Raw genomic sequence first — 18,751 nt, 5'->3', positions numbered from 1 at the left:
TGTGGTCGGAGGATTGCGGATGAGGCCTCCAAAGATGTCATTCCGGACACCCCTCATCAACGCCCGTACCTTTTTCTCCTCAGTAGCCCGCGGGTCGGCGCGGGCACTCAGACGCAGCACGTCTTCGACGAAGCTCCTGACGCTTTCGGTAGGTCCCTGGATGCGAGCGTGGAGCAGATCTTCAGCTTGCTGTCGTCGGTGCTGGTTCGCGAACGTGCGTACCAGTTCGCTCTTGCACGTCTCCCATGATGTTAATGAAGCCTCATGGTTCTCAAACCAATACTTTGCTGTGGCTTCCAGGGAGAAGTACAGGTTTTGCAGGCATTGGTCTGGAGTCCACCCGTTATGTCGCGCTACTCTTTCATAGTTTTGGACCCAGTCTTCAACATCGTCAAGGCCATCGCCACGGAACGGCACGACAGATCTTGGAGTGAGAGGCACGTAGACGATCCTCGATGCAATCGCGGGGTCGGTTTGTTGTGACTGGGACGCCATGGTGACGTTGGCTGTCCTAGATGTCCGCGATCCCTCGGGCAAGAGTCCGAATTCCGGCGCTTGGCCTTGCTGGCGTCGGCTAGCGCGAGTCTCAGTTTCCTCCGAGGGCTCCTCCAAGAAAACTCGACGGCCAGGACTTAGGACGGGGCTCGAACTACGAGGCGGGGTGCGCTGCATGAGATGCGTTACCCAGCACCTGCACCAAATGTCACGGCTTGACGTACAGGCCGGCGGCGAGAACGGGTGAAGACAGGGAGCACAGAAAAACAGGGAGGTCCACCAGCAGCAACGTCGTCGTCGGCGCGCTGCCAAAACACTCCTCGTCTTTTTCTTCCACTCGCGACAATATTATAAAATTGATCAACACCACAAAATAAAAAAAAAATGAATTAAAAATCCCCTGTGACCCCTGGTTTCTGTGGCTGTTGGCTTCTCCCATGTTTATAACGAGCCCCTCATTCCCCTTTCCTTATACGTGAGATATAGCCTTTTTGTTATTTTACTGGGGCTTTATAAAAGTTTCCTGGAATAAAATTGAATACTCTTAATGCTTTGCCTAATGTATACTCAACATGGGTTTCCCATGTCATGTACTTTCTCAAATACACACCAAGGTGCAGTCTTTGTCATAAGTATACAGCGCAATGGGTGTGCTTCTGAGCCGCTGAGCGCGGCTCCTCTTGCATATACATGGACCCCAATATCATGAAAGCCGCAGGAACTTGGATCCTCAACCATCCCAAGCTTAGGACTCTCAAATGTGCTTAAGTGCTCCGCAACAGGGCTTGGCAGTAAACCTTTTGTTCTGTATAGTTTTGACAAAGACTGTACATAAACTCGGCGTCTGTTTCCGAAGGAGCAGCGAGATTGCATCGTACGGAATTGAATTTTTTGCCAATCTATTTTCCATCGTTCGTGTTACATTTGTGTTCCGTATGTGGTCCTGCATGACTGAATAGGTGAAACAGAAAATGACGCATACTTGGCAAAAAAGAGAACGAGCTAGCAAAGTACTCACGCGTAAGTGCAGCAAATATAACTCAGTTGTGAAAGCTCACAAAGGGTAGACGGTCAACTAGGCAAGTCAAGGTGCAGTGATATGCCACCTGAACCGACATTGTGGTATCGTGAGGCAGCGTAGTGACGATGATGAAAAAGTAGCAAGAGCCTCGCTGAAAGGAAGCCGTGTTGCTACATTGCATGCCTACAAACCCAGATCTTGCCCTGTGCTGCTTCAAGCACCTCAAGGCGGCGCGAAGCTTCTTTCTTTCCCGTCACCCCGGAGCATCACGGATCCAGTCTCCGTGGCCCGGACAAGCACTTAGCTCGACTCTAGGGCCGCCGATGTGTCACCGCCAGATGTTTCCGTTGAAAGAGAGCGGGAGCACGTGCAGATATGGGCAGCATCTGGGTCGGCAGTTATAAGGCAACACTTGAGGGCGTTGGTACGGAGGGGATAGCAAGGCGCTGTGCTGGAAGTTTGGCGCTATTTGCAAGGAGGCGTACACGCGAAGCACTCCTGCGCGGGACGCAGGTTAACGTATGCGCATCCTTCAGCGAACACAAACACATGCACGGACGGGGTTGTAGTAGGCGGCTGCTTGCAATGCGCCTGTGGTTTGTGCGTGACGCCCAGAGGCGTCACAGAGTTGGGAAAAGCGACTGCATGAGGTCTGGAACACCGTAACGTTGTTGCTCGCCCAATATTATATATATTATTTGCGGCTGTTTGGCAATAAAACATATCGCTTTTGGGGGCGAATTTTTTAACGGTAGACATTTGCGTTTCTACGATGGAGCGGTGGTGCCAGAAAACGCCCTATTTCCTACCTCTATTAGTCTTGTCTAAAAAGTTTGCATTTGCTGTACGCCAGCATGCGCTGTTGGTAGGGTGTCATGCTGCTGTGCCACTAACTGAAGAGTGGCGTTTCTTACGGTGCCCGCCTTGAGTTCACACATGTGCCTTCTATGCGTCACGCGTAAAAGAATGCATGGGGAAACATGTTCTCGGTTCGTGCGGGCACCTAGACAAGATAATACCCACGGATATGCTTGAAAGAACGTTTCTGATATGTCAGCTGGTTTTCCTCTTTGTCTCGGCCATAACCGGTGGTTATGGCAGAGAGTTTTCCTTGCTGAAGGGCAGCAAGGAAAACAACCGACCTCAAGATAAAAAGCAGGCAAGGCCGGAAGTTGTACCTTACGTACACCACACTTCTCATAACCTCAAGAAGGTGGCCAATAAGTTTGGCGTCGATGTGGTATTTTCAGCGCCGCGAAAGCTCGCCGGAATGTGTTCACGCATTGGAAGATAAAAAGGGCAAGAGTGCACCATCCGACACCGAATACCACATGTTGGCTGCAAGAAAGCAGTAGTCTACGATTTGCCGCTTACATGCGGCAAGGGTAACGTTGGACAAACCGGACGGTGTCTTAATGAGTGCCTGCTTTAACACAAGAATTCATTAAACAAGAGAGGCCATCTTCCAGACCACAGCCAAGCCTGCTCAATAGAGAAGCGTATAGCCTGCAAGCCTCGACTATCTGATTTCAAAGTGCTGTTGAAAAGCCGAGATAGGACAGAACGTGAGCTTGTGGAAACCTGCTATATCAAGAAGCGAGGTGATAGTTGCATTAGTGACGCGTCAGTTGTTCTTCGCCACAGTGAAATGCTGTTTCTTGATGCACATCTGTGGGAGGTGAATGTCTGCGATTAATAGCATGGATAAGAGCAAAAGCTATATAAATGTTCTTCCCTGAATAAATCCTGTTGAAAGTGCAGCGCTCGTCCTGTTTCCTTACTCGTCCGGGTTGGCGTTTTGCACTCTCATCTCTTTCACGAATTTTACAACAGGGACAAGTATGGGTAGCCTTAATCATATCCTAGCAAATAGAAAAAAAAAAGCATAATCAGTGACAGCAACGTTATAGGGGAGCACAACGAGAAAATAAGATCAAATTTCTGTATAATAAATAAATGTCTAAAATATGCTCGAAGGCTGAGGCCTAAAAAAAAAGGCTGATGCTTTTTTCTTAGTTTTGCCGCCCAACGCTGACATTAGGGACTGATGATTGCTTACAGTGCTTTATTTAACTATTAAGACTGATTTACCACGCACCCGTAAATAAACCTTACGCTATTTTCCAACACCCTACATTGATTCTTTGATCATAAGAATAGCGCCGGCTGTAATGACCATCGTGTGTGCGTTCATTCCGCCTCGGATCATAGTCTCTAGCAGAAGCTTCTCAGGTACCACTTCTAATTCCACGACTTCGTTTTGCTGTGTTACTTGTTATTAGCTCTTTCCTCAGCTTTACGCCGTTCGCGTCCACAACCCAATCGCCGGACACCGGCTCAAAAATTGTACCTCCTACCTAAGAACCAACAAAATTACTCATTTGAGGCGGATGCGCGAACCACTACTTGAACATTCTTTAAAATTACTATTCAGGGAGCCAGTATCGGTTTCTTCAATTACCTTCAATACCACAAATTTATACAAATTGCAACCGACACAAAGTAGTCGGCAGATCCAGAAAAACAAGGCTTAGCCTCGTTTTTGAAACCAGAGATGCAATTAAAGATATGCAGTGCATAACAAATATTTCAGTACGCACAAAGCTTTTTAACTAGCTTCAACTCAACAACATGATATTTAACATATTTCAATTGCTTCGCAGTCACAAGTCAGCTGACACTGGATCATCCGCATTAAAGCTTGTAACCGTCCTTTGATTTTCTTTTCCCATCTGCTCAGAGTCCACTCATTTCCTGCATTCGTCCGTTATCTTCCTCGCTCTCACACAAGACTCGGTTTCATGGGCGTCAAAAAGTATGATCGGACGGCGAGCATACCTAGGCGCTTTCAGAAACCGAACGAGAACCCGAAACTGCAGCGGTGGTCGGTCGATTAATTCACGCATCTCTCTGCTAACGTTAGAACGAAGCCTAGTTTAGCGGAAAGGGGCAGAAAGAAAAATCGCCGCACGCTAGGAAAGCGAATGAAACTAGTGTGTCCGCTAAAGCGAGAACGTGAAGGCTGTTCAGAGCGAAATTAAGAAGCGTAACAGCGACCGACATGCCAAGAAGGGGCAGAGACGGCTATTTTGGAAAAGGACGCCTGGCTGGCCGGCCTGCTGGATCAAGGGATCTCATCAAGGCGCCCTCGCACGAACGAGTGCGATCGATGGTGCAGGGAAGAATAAATGCTTGTAGGGATCCGGAAAGAGAGCGCGAGTAACCTCGAGAGAAGGCGGAACAAAAGGAAGCTGTTCTTTTAACGGAAGCTGCGCGGGATGGCTGAAAGAAATGGGAAGAGCAAGTGGGACAAACAAGTGCAACTGGGATGAAACTATGGAAAAAGAAGCAGTGGAAAGGGAAATGTGTGTATGACCACTCTATGGAAACCTTAAAACAAAACTGACAAAGCAAGTTTAAGTCAAAATAAGCTTTCAAAGAAGGAGAATGAAGTAAACAGATGGTTTATTGCGGTTTAACTTCCCAAAGCGACTCGGGCTATGAGGGACGCCGTAGTGAAGGGCTCTGGATATTTTGACCACCTGAGTTGTTTTTTTTTTACGTGCACTGATATCGCACAGTACACGGGCATCTAGAATTTCGCCTGCATCGTAATTCGACCACCGCGGCCGGGATCGAACCCGCGTCTTTCGGGTCACCAGCCGGGCGCCTCAACCACTGAGCTACCGCGGCAGCCAGAAGTGAAGAGAGACGAGTAGGGAACATGTAGGTGGTAGCGGCGTAATAGCAGCAAAAAAAAAAAGGTGCTTGGTTCTTTTATTGTGCGGCGAAGGGTGAGTCTCCCACCGTCCTCCGAGGGCTTGGGCCAGGGGATCAACGGTGCCTCTCAAGAGCGTTGAGTCTGATTGAAGGAAACGTAGGGTGCAAAGTGCAAGACCTTGTTGAGGACCAGCACGTGGGCAACTCGGCACGCATGCGCCTCGTGGAGACCTGAGCGCCGAGTGACCACGCGCCGCAGGAGGTGAGTTACGGAGTGGTAGGTAGGTACAGCGTGCAGGACGGCTTGCTAGAATCCTTAATACCATAGTCGCAGACGCCAGGAGTGACTTTCATTGTATCTGCATTATGTGCAGGCTGAAAGAAAATGACTGAACCAGAATACCAAGAAACGAGGCTCACTGCGCCTGAGAATGCAGAAGCCAGTACAGTGCCAAAAGAACCTGAAGGTTTCGAAACCAGTCCAGCTAGAAAGTCTTTGCCGACTGAGGGGTCTCTTCAGCATAAGCAGGTAGTTGTGCGACAGCGCTAGCAAGTGGATTCCATAGCTTTAGGAGCGCGTACATTTGACGAAATTTTCCTGGATCGCAGTTCGATAATGCCGGACGTGCGGCCGCAGTTTGCGCATTATAGTGCGTCACACATGCTTCAAATCAGTTTGGAGTGCACACTTTGCTATCGGGACCATGGGGTGCCAAAAAGCGCAAGCACTTACGTCGGCAATGTGAAACAAAAGCCTAGCGATCTTGCGATCTCTGCCGATGGACACCACCGAGCGGTCTGTGTACTAGAACAAAACTGACCTCGCAGATAGACCAAGCATATGTAGTAAAAGATATTGCTTGTGAACAGCATGCTAGAAGCCACGTATATCAAATTGCACAGCATTCGTACTATTGAAAATTGAGAGGCAACGCGATAAGGACTGGCGTCAAAACCTCTGGAGTACACAGGGAAAAATTCAGTATTTCAGATGACTGGCGTCTGACTCAAACCCGCCTGGCTCGATAGTGTTTTCTGTGGTTGCTAGAGAGAAAAGGCTCAAAATCCCGTACGCAAGGGCTTTCCAGGAGAGTCTGCTATGTTTTTGTCATTTTAAGAAAAAGGTTGTGATATCTGTGAATCCCCAGTGAAGAGCATAAACTCAGCACAATAAAATTGATATTGATATTATTTTCACGCGCACTAGTGCAATTCTGCTAGTGCATTTGTCCAACTGTTCTTAGCAGGCCAGCGCAACTGCGCGTACGGGTAAACTGGAAACTCTATCGAATTCAAAAAAGGTCTCAACTGCGACCGTTTCCTAGTAAAAAGAAGAACAAAAGTTTCAGGGTGAAGGGAGAAGCTGTCATACACATCTAATTTTGGCATCTACATTAGCTGCTGTCACGTTTTTCCGTTGTATAAGCAATGTGTCTCCTGGCCCGGATGCTTCCCTCTATCGGCTTTGCAGCTGAAGAGCGACGATCATGGTTGAGTTCACCAGAAATGTTAACATCTTGCCTTTGTCGACGCTTCTCGTTGGTAGTGAGCGCCCGTACTGTCTCGCATGTTTTCTTCTTCCTTTTTTTAGTGAGTTAAGCAGAAATTTAGGTGAATTCGCAAGTGTTCATTTTGCCAAACCCACTGCACGTCTCATTGGCTTAAGAAGGTCGCCGGTAGGTATCACATTGATGTTTTGTTTTGTGCCCCTAGGAAACAACGCTATGTGTAAACAGCTTATAAAGAAGCAAGAGGGAAAGAAGGATGCTTGTTAGGTGCGTACATTGAATAAGCTGGGAGGTGTGTTAATAAGAAATTTATGGAAGACGAAAACACAAGATTACAGATACCCTATCACACCCAGCGGTCCACTGCAGGACTTGATAATGTATGAATGAAAAGGCATATGAAGAAAGGAGAGCAAAAGGTGACCCTCTTGCTCAGTCAACGTTTCGATGCTAGTCTAAGTGCTCCCCAATTACAAGAACATGCGTATCCTGTTCCGCCACAGTGATAAGTTCACACGCGAGATAATGGACGCCTTCTACTTCAACACAACGACAAGATATATATCAGCAGCCCTATCATTCCATTGTCTGAGAGAGAATAGTGACAACTGTCCTCCCTCGTGTCTTTTATATAACTTTCTGGTTGGGACAATTTTTTTCACAGCATATGCATTTTTTTTTTCGTTTTTCAATAAACCCAGTTGATAGTCAGCGCTTGTTCGTCTCATACCTTCGTTTTTCGTCCCGTTTTAGCAGCGCTTTGAGCGAAAACGAATCTTCTGCTCACAGTTCTCGCGGTCCCCGATGACTTCTCTTAAAAAGTTTCTCACTGTGAAGGTTAGGCGTTCTTCGTCATTCTACTTTACTAACGCCCGCATTGTACTTTTATGTGAAACTATACTTGAGTTGTGCGCGTAGGCGGTAATGTCTGCCGGTCAGTTTCATGTACTTTCAAATCGCACACAGCTTTGTCCATTAACCGACTATTGAGACTTGCCAGAGTCGTCAGCAAACCTAGCTTAGAGCATGACACCGGTTGCAATGCTGTGAGCGAGTACCCCGATGAAAGGTCCTTGCGCGAGGACACTTAATCTGTCACTACACTCCAGCGAGCTCATCGCCACCGAGGCAGAGAAGTGCCAGAACCTTCGCCGCTCTTGGATGATATCTTCTTTATGCGATATCGTGGCATCGTCCCGAATGACACAGAAGAACAAATGAAGTTACTGCCGCTGGCTAAACCGCTTCTTTCCGAAGAGCTTTCATGTGCCAAAGCTGGGAGGAAGAGTCGGTGGGCTATATCAACACGCATTATGAACCAGACAGGTCGTAAATGCGAGAGGACAGATCAAGAAAGGCGAGCAGCGGTTCACCACATGGAATAACTTGTCCTCTGGCGAGGCGCTGTTCGTTTTCATACCACGGAAACGACAGTGACAACCGAAATGAGGAAGTGGAGTGCGCGGACCATGGACCTTCTCATGGAAACTCATATACGCGCAGACAGACATTAAGCAGGGCGCGCTGTTTTCTTATTTCATCTTTTTCTCATTCAAAACCCATACTATCTTCGTGATCGGACCAGACTCAGTATTGCTCTTTGTTTTTTGCTAATGCTATTCGGAAAACCCTTCACGTACTGCGGTTTTGACGATTACGGGACAGCAGCCTGCAGCCATCACTCTCCATGCAGGATATTCTATGTCAGGAAGGTTTGGGCATCCATAAAATTGCCGAAGGCTCATTCGTTTCTGAGGGCCAGAAGTAGCGGTTGCAAGAAATATTTCTAAGTAATAAGAAACTTGTAACCTGTGAACTTCAAGTTATGCACGCGACGGCCACATATTCAATAATCAATAAGGCGCCATAAACTTTTCGTACCGCAGTAACACTGCCGCCATCAACCGTCGTCGCCCCTACTGGTCTCTACCGAGAGCGAGTGCATCAGACCCCATCCCGCCAGCCACCGGTATTTGGCAACAATTTTTCATGTGCGAATGTCACGTTGCTCGACGCTTTTGCTGCTTAAAGCTTTTATTCGCAGTCATCTTCGTCCCTATTTCACGCAGGCTTAGAGTACATTGATACTCTCGACGTATTATCGTCACTTGCTGTTTCTTTTTTTCTTCATTGTTTTATTCATCTGCGCAGGATGCGAGGCTCTTCGGCTGGAATGATACCTCTGGACGCCCGACTCGCTGGTTCTGCCGCCGGGAATGAAAGGTTTGCAGAGCATACCGCTTCGTGGTCGGGCTGTGGCGGCTGATACTAGAGTGATGAAACGCTGAGTCGCCAACGGCCGCTGTGTGTCATCGTCGGCCGTCGCTTGAGGCCGAGACTCTTTGCAGCTGTCGCCGTCTCTCTATGGCTTGCCGGCTTTTGCACCCTTCATCCCTCTTCTCTGCCGACCCTGCAAGCAGCGCTCAGAACGTTGCTGCGGTGATACTGACTATGCGTTTAGATGTACTTCTTTCGTTCGTCATTTTCTTTTCTTCCTGAAGGCCTGGATTGTCAGGGGGTGTAGGAGAAATGGGATACATTCTTGCAGAAACCAGATTTTCCTTTTCGCTTATCCACGCAATGATGACTTCGTGTCTTTCTCAGTTTAGCAGTAGTCTTTTCACTCTGCTAGCAATGAGACTTTTTTATTTTATTAAATAAAAGAAGAACAAGCCAGGATGCCTCGATCAGAGAGCCGACAATAAACGGTGGAAAGATATTTAAAACATTAACTATTTCAGTTTTTTGTTTGAGTTGCATCTGAATTAAACATCGCTCTCAGAAAGGATCAGTAAGAGAGAAGCTGTTATATATCGATTTCCATGTTGTGGTTGTGAAACATTCGTTATTGAGAAATAGACTGCAGGTTGTCTGCCAGAACACAATCGTAATGTCGCACAAAAATACAAAAACTAACAGCGCATGGAAACAAAAAGCGTCAATTGGTTATTACAGCAAAAACCGTAAATTTAAAACTATCTCAAAATTAATTGGTACAGGTGTGATTTAAAAACAAAAATCTGTTGAAAATTCTTCTCGTGTCGATGGAGACGGCGGGCTCGACCAAGTATTAAAAAGGGTGGTGAAGTATGCAACTATGTACAACGATAATGGCATCAATTTTAGGGTCGCGTGCTCCATGGCACCTATCAGTGTGAGAAGTTCGATGACATGAATGAATATTTTCGATGCTGGGAAAATAGTTTAGGACAAAATTGTTACTAAACACCATCTACGTATAGGTCAGATTAAACTGTTTATTTTGTACTACCGTACAGCCCTTGGTACCATGCGCAATACTTGAATATGCGTGGATGGCATGCCATGGGGAATTGTTACTTTCTAGCCATGAAACTTCTGATAAAGTTCAAAGGAAATGAATGCAAACATTTTAGAACAAACAATGTAAAAGAAACGACGAAAAGCTGCTGCCGAGCAACAGACGACACTGGAAACGCATAGGATGTAATGAAAAACAGAGTAAATGTTTTTATTCATGTCAAACTTTTTTTTCCTAGCCGCGGGAATACATCAAAGACAAATAACGCATATGTTTGCTATGTTGTGCACTGCTTTCCACTTGTTTCTCGTACATTAAGAAAAAAAAACTATATTTTCACTTACGGCAGCCATCACACCGGCCCTCCTTCTGACTCACTGCTGGGAGAATTTGAGGCCCCCTTCAAAAGTTGATAAAGCTCGGCTCTCCATCATACTTGCGCCTCATCGCTAGAAGATACGGGTGCAGCAAAAAGCATTTCAGGACAGACACTGACAGGTGCTGAACACAGTGTTCTTTAAGAAAAAAAACTTCAGTAAAGTGTGACGGCGATCGGAAGTGCGCGTGAAAAAGATAAATGGCACCTGTTCGGGACGCCTTGAAACGACAGTCCTGTCATAATGTTTACGCGTACTGAAAAAGACAGATGGCGCGTTAGTAAAGCTAAAAAATTAAAAGCAGACAAGAGATTGATTACCAAATTCTGCTTTGAGAACTGAAAGCGTGGAGTTTATTTGAAGCAAACTGCGAGGGATCTAAGTTACTCGGCTAACTGAGTTCACTGGGTCTTCGATTAAAATTCTTTGGCTCAGTATATGACGAACATCCATCCTTCGTTTTCTTTATTGCGTCACTAGTAAGGAAAACACTCCAGCCTAATGATTTCTCATAGGGCCCTCTAACATTTTATTGCGAAAGCCGACATATGGACGATTCCAAGCAAATAACACGAGCGCTCTTTTCCAAGCATCCATGATCGAGCGGGTGCAGCACATCTTCGCGCAACTCAACTGTTGTTCGTCAAGAGTGGCGCTAGCATGTGTGCGGCCGCGGCTGTGATGATAGGCTAAATAAAGACACCGACAGCGTGTCATTGGGGTGGGGGGTTCTCGGAGGCGCGCATTGGTCGCGGTTAGCTTTGTCAGGGGCCAGTCCCAGCCGCCGAGATGTTCGCCTGTCGACGGAGCGGTGCCTTTGCCGACTGTGAAGCGGTGGTCAACCGACAAAGAGTCGACAACGAATACGGTACTTGGAGTGAGCTACTGGGACGTCTCCTGCCCTGTTTCATGTACTGCGTCGCACTCTCTTTAGGGCAGCGTGCTTAACGCTGCGGCGCAGTATTATTTTAGAGCGAGATCTCTACTACTCGGGGTACAACTTCCGGTATCGATGTCGATGAGACCGTGACCTTCAGTGCTTGACAAGGTCACACCGAACTTATCTGCGTGGTGGTATGGCCCAAGCTATGGTGGTGTGACTACGTGATCATATCACTATGATAACTGACTACCTCACCTTAACTTCTGACCGTGACATTTGATCTGAGACAGTGTGCCCCACATCGACAATGACCTTCAATGTCTCACAAGGTGAAACAAAACTTAACTTCGTGGTGTTATGACCCAACGTATGGTACTATGGCCGCGTAATCATATAACTTATTATTGGGTACCTGACCTTGATCTTTGAATTTGACGCTCAACCTTGACATTTGGTTTGATACAATACAGTCGATGCTTAACAAAGCTTCGCTCTTATACCTAAGTTCAAGCCACGTTCCACCCCAGCCATTTTTTTCTGTTCTTTCCAGCGTTCAAGTGCTTGCCCCTCATTTATGGTATCGGCGTAGTCAATTACCGGGTGGTCCGCTCCACCGTTGCATTTTATGCTTTTTCCAATGAAAGATCTATTTTGGGCCGGAGTAAGCCGGTTTTTTCATATGCCTTGAGGGTGTGTCACTCATCGTACGGTCGCATGGCTCAGCGAATGTGTATACTTAAGGGTGTAGGTTTTAGCTCATCGTAAGAAGTGAAATTAAAAGAAAATATGTGACGATGATTTACTAGCTTGCTCATAAAAATGGGCTAGGCTTCCACAATTTGCTCGCCTTAGGGATTACAACTCTCAGAAGCTTCTGGCAGTATAGCATAGCAATGCACAAACGTGCAGAATTAGAATACCGACGCGACCCGGCATTCTTGTACATTAAGAATTCTCAAGAAGAACCTAGTCGTCCAACAGACAGCTCTTACGGACAGTCGCTTCTCTGGGAACTTTTAAAAGTCTTGTTGAAGCAAAGTTCTTCGTCAAAAAAGCAGCATCTAAACAGCTGACACAGTTTTCAGCATAAACAGCAAAATCAGAATCAGTCTCAACTATCTGCAATGGTTACCTTCTCTCTATGGGAAACAATCGCTGTTCATTCACTAAACTCATGGTTCCTTCAAAAATGCTGAATTCTTTTTCTTCATTCACTAGTGACCTCGTTGCTCTCTATACAATTCATCACCTCAGCACTTCAACTCATCATATCAGTGTTCATTGAACACACTTCTATAGACTTTCGATAGTTCCTAAGGTTGTTTATTATCTTCTTCTGATCGGTTAGGTTCTCTTAGCAGTTAAATCAAGTTAAAGGAACGGTTATTTCCCCATTACACCTGCCTGAATACAGGCGCTATTTCATAAACCCCAGAACTTTACGTCAGCGTCGGGTACGTGCACTTGGTGATAAATGAACGTTTTCAGGTTTTACTCTCGCTAAGTAGGAGGGACTCAAAAAGTTCCATCACAGCACCTAGGCCATAAAAAGGGGTATTTCATCCTCTTCCATTATTTACACAGAAGCCTTTATCTTCAAAGCTTCGTCCATCCAATGAGAGACGCTTTGATCATTTAATCCTTTGAGCCTCACTGCCTTTCTCGAAAGCACGGCCTAAAACGCGTAGTAAATTCGAGGCGGCGGTGAAATGACCCATTCATTCACGCGTGTATGACGTCCATGACGAAAATTTTGTCAGCTACGTTTTATTATCATTCGCTTAAGCACGAATGGAAATTGAGGGCTCTCAACCGCCTGAATTGTTCACGTCGCTTATTTTTGTGCTTGAAAAACTATATCATACAAATATCAAAGGAGTTAGATACCGCCACCTAGAAATTGAAGTTCAATTACTCCAGGCACGAATTTCAAGTGCTCAACTGTCACTCTCATCTGAATAAATTATTCATTTTTCCCCCCTTTACTAAGCATTTATGCTCCTTTTCTTCAGTTTTCCTGGCAAACCCCCTCTCTGGCCGCCCTTCCTTACAATTTTAATTTGCGTTTTGCGCCGTGTCCTAAACCCGATCTATATTTTCCACTCTATGCTTTCGTTCACATCACTCTGACAGAGATGAACAAGAATTGCAGTAAAATAGCGCAAATTAAACTTACTGCTCACGAATTCCGGAGCAAATTTTTGTCGTTGCACACATACGACACCTCTTGGGACCATCAAATTCACTGCTGACCTTTTCTTTTGCCTCGTTTTTGTCAATTCTCAGCTGGCGCTAAATTTCCATCTATTTGCGGTGTCACTGATAAACGAGGGCCATGAAGGAACCAGCCAAAAGAAAGCGAATGATGCACGCTGGGCCGTCGTTGCTGCGTGTGCGAAGGAAACCAATTAGGAAATTGGACATCCAGTTCGAAGGTTACCTCGCACCTTCGTGCTATATCTGAGTGCTCTTAAAACGATATCTCCACCATTTACATAAACAAGTGACATGGAGGCACTTATGGGAACTAATCTGCTTTTTGTGCAACAAATAAGAAAAAAAGTGAAACGTTCAAGTCTGCATTGTTCGCACATTCTTCGCGGACAGAATAAAATAAGGGGCCAAAGCTATTACTAAATATACATAAAGTTACCGCTACTACATTTAAAAGCGTTGTGGTTCGCACTGAGCATTTCCTAACTTGAGACAGGCTACTGTAAGCTTCTTTCTCTTGGACGTGGTTCTGAAAACTGTGAGGGCTCCTCAATGCAGAATTGAAAATTAATTTTACTGCTGATTTTCAAGGTGATCTTAGTTGTCCACTTCCCCGCCTTAATCTCATTATGCCTGTGAAACCACCCTTCTCAGAAAAGAGCTATCATTTCAAGCAATTCTTTTAAATTACGGACCTTTATAGTCACCGGTTTATAGCCGTCGGTTCATGACTTTATGTATTCGCCGGTTTGAGCGCATCGCACGGGTCGAAGCAAAAAGTGCGGTTGGTTCTTTGTCTGGCTAGCTCGCGGCTCGACTACATGTACTATATTCGAATACAGCCTGAAGAACAAAGCGGCACGTGCACTTCAAAGGAGACGCTTCAACCAAAGACGTCGACCGATTTTCATGACGCCGTGGTTAATCCAATTGAGCCCTCTTTAATCCCTTTTCATCTGCTACCCCCTGTTATATAAGGCCAGCAGGTCAAAGGAAATTATTCTCGAAGCCATTATAATTGGTAGACCCGCCGGTCTTCCTTCGAGTGCCATCTGCCATCTCTGCCACTTCGTTATTTAGTTATATCCGACTATTATAGCATCCCTGTGCTGCAAAAAGACAAATGAAAGCGGGACAGACGATACGCAGTAAGACGAAAAGATCATGAGGACGTCTGAACTAGGCGATTATTTCATGTATTAAGCGGTAAGTACCTTCTCGCGTTTTTTTCATAGTTCGCCAATGAAATTTTCTTTTCAATGCATTTCGAGTTGTTTATTTCATTTATAATACCTCAAATCGAGTGCACATCCGCACAGCCACTGAATATAGCTTTTTCCACAAATTGTTCCTTTCTACGCATGAGGAGGTAGAGATCAGCGCACCGTGTTAAGGTGTTGCTGTCTTTCTGAAGGGCTGTTCTGTCATCAAAGGTAAGGACAGATATGTATAGCTTCATTATTACGGAAGTTTCATTAATCGCACATTCTCTGGGTATTCAGTCACAGGAAATGGCTTCTCCGTGAGCAAGCGTTGTGAACATGTTTATACTGCCGCATCTACGCGCAAATAACAGATACATGCAACTTAAATAGGTCACAAACGTGTGTGACGTCGCTGCTGATTACGAGAATAACACATTCCAGCCTGCATGTCCAGCGGTTTCGCACTAAACTGCAGCGTTAGGGTGAATTTTATTTTTGTAACAGATTTTGCGGGCAATCTAGGCAAATTTACCGGATTTGTTGCTGCAAACACTGCGTAATCTTGCTATACTGCACTACTTTTTTTTGTGCCTCAGCCTTAGACTGTATGACGGCTGTTAACACCTGCCCATATTGTCAGAGCTGGCTTGACTTAATTTATTTTCAAGATTTATATTTAAACAAAAGCCAATAATAAGTGACCAACAAATTTCAGTTTATTTGTCTAAAGTCGAAGTAAACATATTGGCTATGAGATCAGGGGGCGCAAATGTTGAAAACAACGTTTATTTTTGCTCCCCCATATCGAATTGTATACGTTTCGATGAACTACTGCTGTGACGCGAAACGCATTGAAATGCGATCTTGACTACATCATCTTTTGATCTGTGGACAACGCACACGCTCGGCCAGGTTAGGATGGCAACACTTCTAAATTTAGTCGCCGGTACTTGTAAGCGCCACCAGATTTCACGCAAGGCGGCTAGTGCGGACGCAGTGTCTGTGAGGCATCTTTTAAAAAAAAACTCATCGCTGGTACCCGGTGCCCATAGCTGGATTTAGTGAAATTCTTACCTCATAGTCAGAGTCTACCGCTTAAAATAATGCTAATGTATGCCTTGCATTGGCAATTTTGCAGCGATGAAGCTATAAGGCCCCGTGGTGGAGATTTGGCCTCAAGAGGTGGTTATTATGGGCCGTGGACTTACGCTCATCGAAAAGCCTCGGCCACAGTTACTATCCACCAACCCGCCTGTTGTCAGATTAAAATATAGAACAAGCTTTGCGACCAATTACGGTTACTTTGACAAGGTAGAAGAACGCTCCACATTTTTCTGCTCACCTTTTGTAACTCCATGCGGTATGCAGTATTGCGGAATAATTGTACTATTTGTAATAAAGGAACAGTTCCGACAGCTCCGGCATTTTTTATGAGACCTTTATAATGAGCAAGACTGAAACTTGCATGGAAAAGAACTATTCCTATGTCTAGAAACAGGATTAGATTGGATTTTCAAAACAATGCTTCATTCTTTGTTTGGGGAATTTTCTTGTTGATGGTGCTTCTTAATGTCTCTAGACGAATGCAGCCAGCACAATTTTATTTTTGCGTTCAGCCACAGAAGAATTGAAGGGGCACGGAACATTAGAGCACAGAACGAGCTGTGGCTACGTAGAGAGGATTTCACTTTTGCAGTTGGTACTGGCAGCTGTTCTCATAACTGCGGATGAAAGATAATTAATTACCTTCGCTCACACTCTCGCGTTGTTTATCCAGCAGTGCCGAGGCTGACATCAACATCAGCCGCTTCGCGTTCAGCCCCTTCTGACGCCTGCTGTGATAACAACCGCATGGTGCTTTTTAATGTGATATGGAACTTCATTTATGGTATTCATCACGCAGCCCGTTGGCAATGGCTTGAACACGGAGTGATAAAAAAGGTCTTAATTATCTTTCTCGCAGTCTTGCATCGAGCTTGATTCCTCAATATGCTTGATAATCAATCATACATTCCTTATTATAAATTTATTGTTTGTACCTTGAATTGACTGATATATTGATTGATAGATACACTTATTCAGTCATCCATTGATCAATCAACAAATGAATCGATTGGTCGATGAAATCAATTTTCGTTCGAAATTTTTCATAATCTAGCCTGGCATTCCGGTGTAGAAGCTGTATTCTCCACTAAAATAGGAATATTTCCTGCTTCTTGTAACGTACTGCTGTTAAAACATACAAAAAGTGGCGATAGCTAGACAATGTAAACATTCCAAGCGATGAAAAAAGTATTTATTTCCACTAGTTCCACTTCGAGGAAAATAAAACATCAGATTTTGCCAAGCCGTTCGAAGCGAAGCGAGTTGCTCTTTGGGAATGATAAGAAAATTCTGGAGACTGCACAGCCGCACGCGGCACCAGAATAATGCAAACCGCTTCAAATCCCTATAACTCCACTGAAATAGGTTTCCGAACGCTTCCTCGTTCTCAAGCATATGAGATAGAATATAGCGTCACATTCACTTGAAGTGGAGCACATACGCTCTCGGGAGTTTCTGGAAGCTTTTACTTTAAAAGCATGGCCTCCTGCTCCAAGCCTGTGGATTTACTTGGATTTGCCTCACTAAATGTGCAGCTTTTGTGAAGTCTCTATTAAGCGCACGATGAAAAAAAAAAGGTGTTTTACCTTGCTGCAGGGCGTCCTACGGGGCGCCAGAAAGACAAACTTTGTTTCTCTACATCGGTTGATGCGTCCAACAAGTAGAGTTTATTCAAACGCTTCTTTTTCCTGCATCATTGTTTATCGCTTTCATAATATTTTTTCTCTGCGTCAATCCTAGTCCCGGCTCGTAAGACCCGTCATCGGCCTCAGTGCTCCGAACCAGATTTCTATCAGTGGAATGGTCAGAACAGGTAATTAACCCCGAAAGTGCTGTTGTTCGTCTGTTTACAAATGTATATAGCAGCTCCGATTCCTTTCTAACTTGCAATACAGCGAAGTGCCGGGTCTTCCGATGACTAGAAGCTCGCGGCAGCGTAAACACAGTAAAGTCCGTTGCAGCGCGGTACGTGTCCCGTCTCGACTGGAAAGGGGAAAAGTCCTCTGTTTACGGCTGCACTTTTAAAGCGAAAGCCTTTAATGCCTCATACTGCCGTTAGCAGACGCGTCGGCAGCCGTGTCGACAGACGCGTCGGCAGCCGTATCGACAGACGCGTCGGCAGCCGTGTCGACAGACGCGTCGGCAGATTTGTCCGCCTTTCGGCGTCACTGCTTAAAAATAAACTGCGCCGAGGATGCGAATAGAACCAGGGCCTTTGCCATTTGAAGCGGAGACGCTACCACTCCTCCACGAAGGCTCAAGGTTCGAGCATGAATAAAGGCGCATGTAGTGAATGCATGGATTTCATAAATAAAATAAAAGGAATAAAGCCAAGAAAAATAAAAAGTAAAAAAATAAACAAAAATAAAAACAAAATAAAATAAGATATGGAAATAATAAAAAAAACAAAAAGAAAGGAAGCAAAAATATAAATATCAAATATGTACAAATAAAGCAAATAGAAACAAACAGTGCGCCAGGAAACGCTTTCGCCTTGCAGCACTTTAGAGAGCCAAAGTTCCCCCTGAGTTTTTTCTTCCTCTTTTCGCTCGACCGAGATATGCAGCTGCGCCAGAGAAAAAGGTGAGCTCCGCAGTTCGCGTCGCTGTTCTCCCGATCGTTACAGCGAATGCGCAGAGTTCTTAGCAGGCGGCACGGCGATCTGGAGTGACCCCTAGCACGTTTTGAGAGATCGGGCAGCCACAAAACGCGTCGCCAGCCAGTGTTCGGGGCGGCATTCTTTAATGCGGTTAATTTTCACTCGCATTCACGTTTCTGAGGAGAGAAGTGCTTCTTCCAGGTTCGGGCAGCGAATGCTTTAAAACGACTAAGACTAAACAAAAAGCTCTCACCTATCGCTGTACCTTCAGGACCTAGCGCCGGCTGCTAATGGCCCTGAACGGTGCGTATTCTCTCGAAGCTCTGCCATCGGGAGCCATGACTT

The sequence above is a fragment of the Amblyomma mixtum genome, chromosome 2, assembly GCF_055824585.1.
Source record: "Amblyomma mixtum isolate Tamu chromosome 2, ASM5582458v1, whole genome shotgun sequence".
Taxonomy (NCBI): domain Eukaryota; kingdom Metazoa; phylum Arthropoda; class Arachnida; order Ixodida; family Ixodidae; genus Amblyomma; species Amblyomma mixtum.
The sequence above is the reverse complement of the archived record's forward strand: the minus strand, read 5'-3'. Positions refer to the sequence as shown.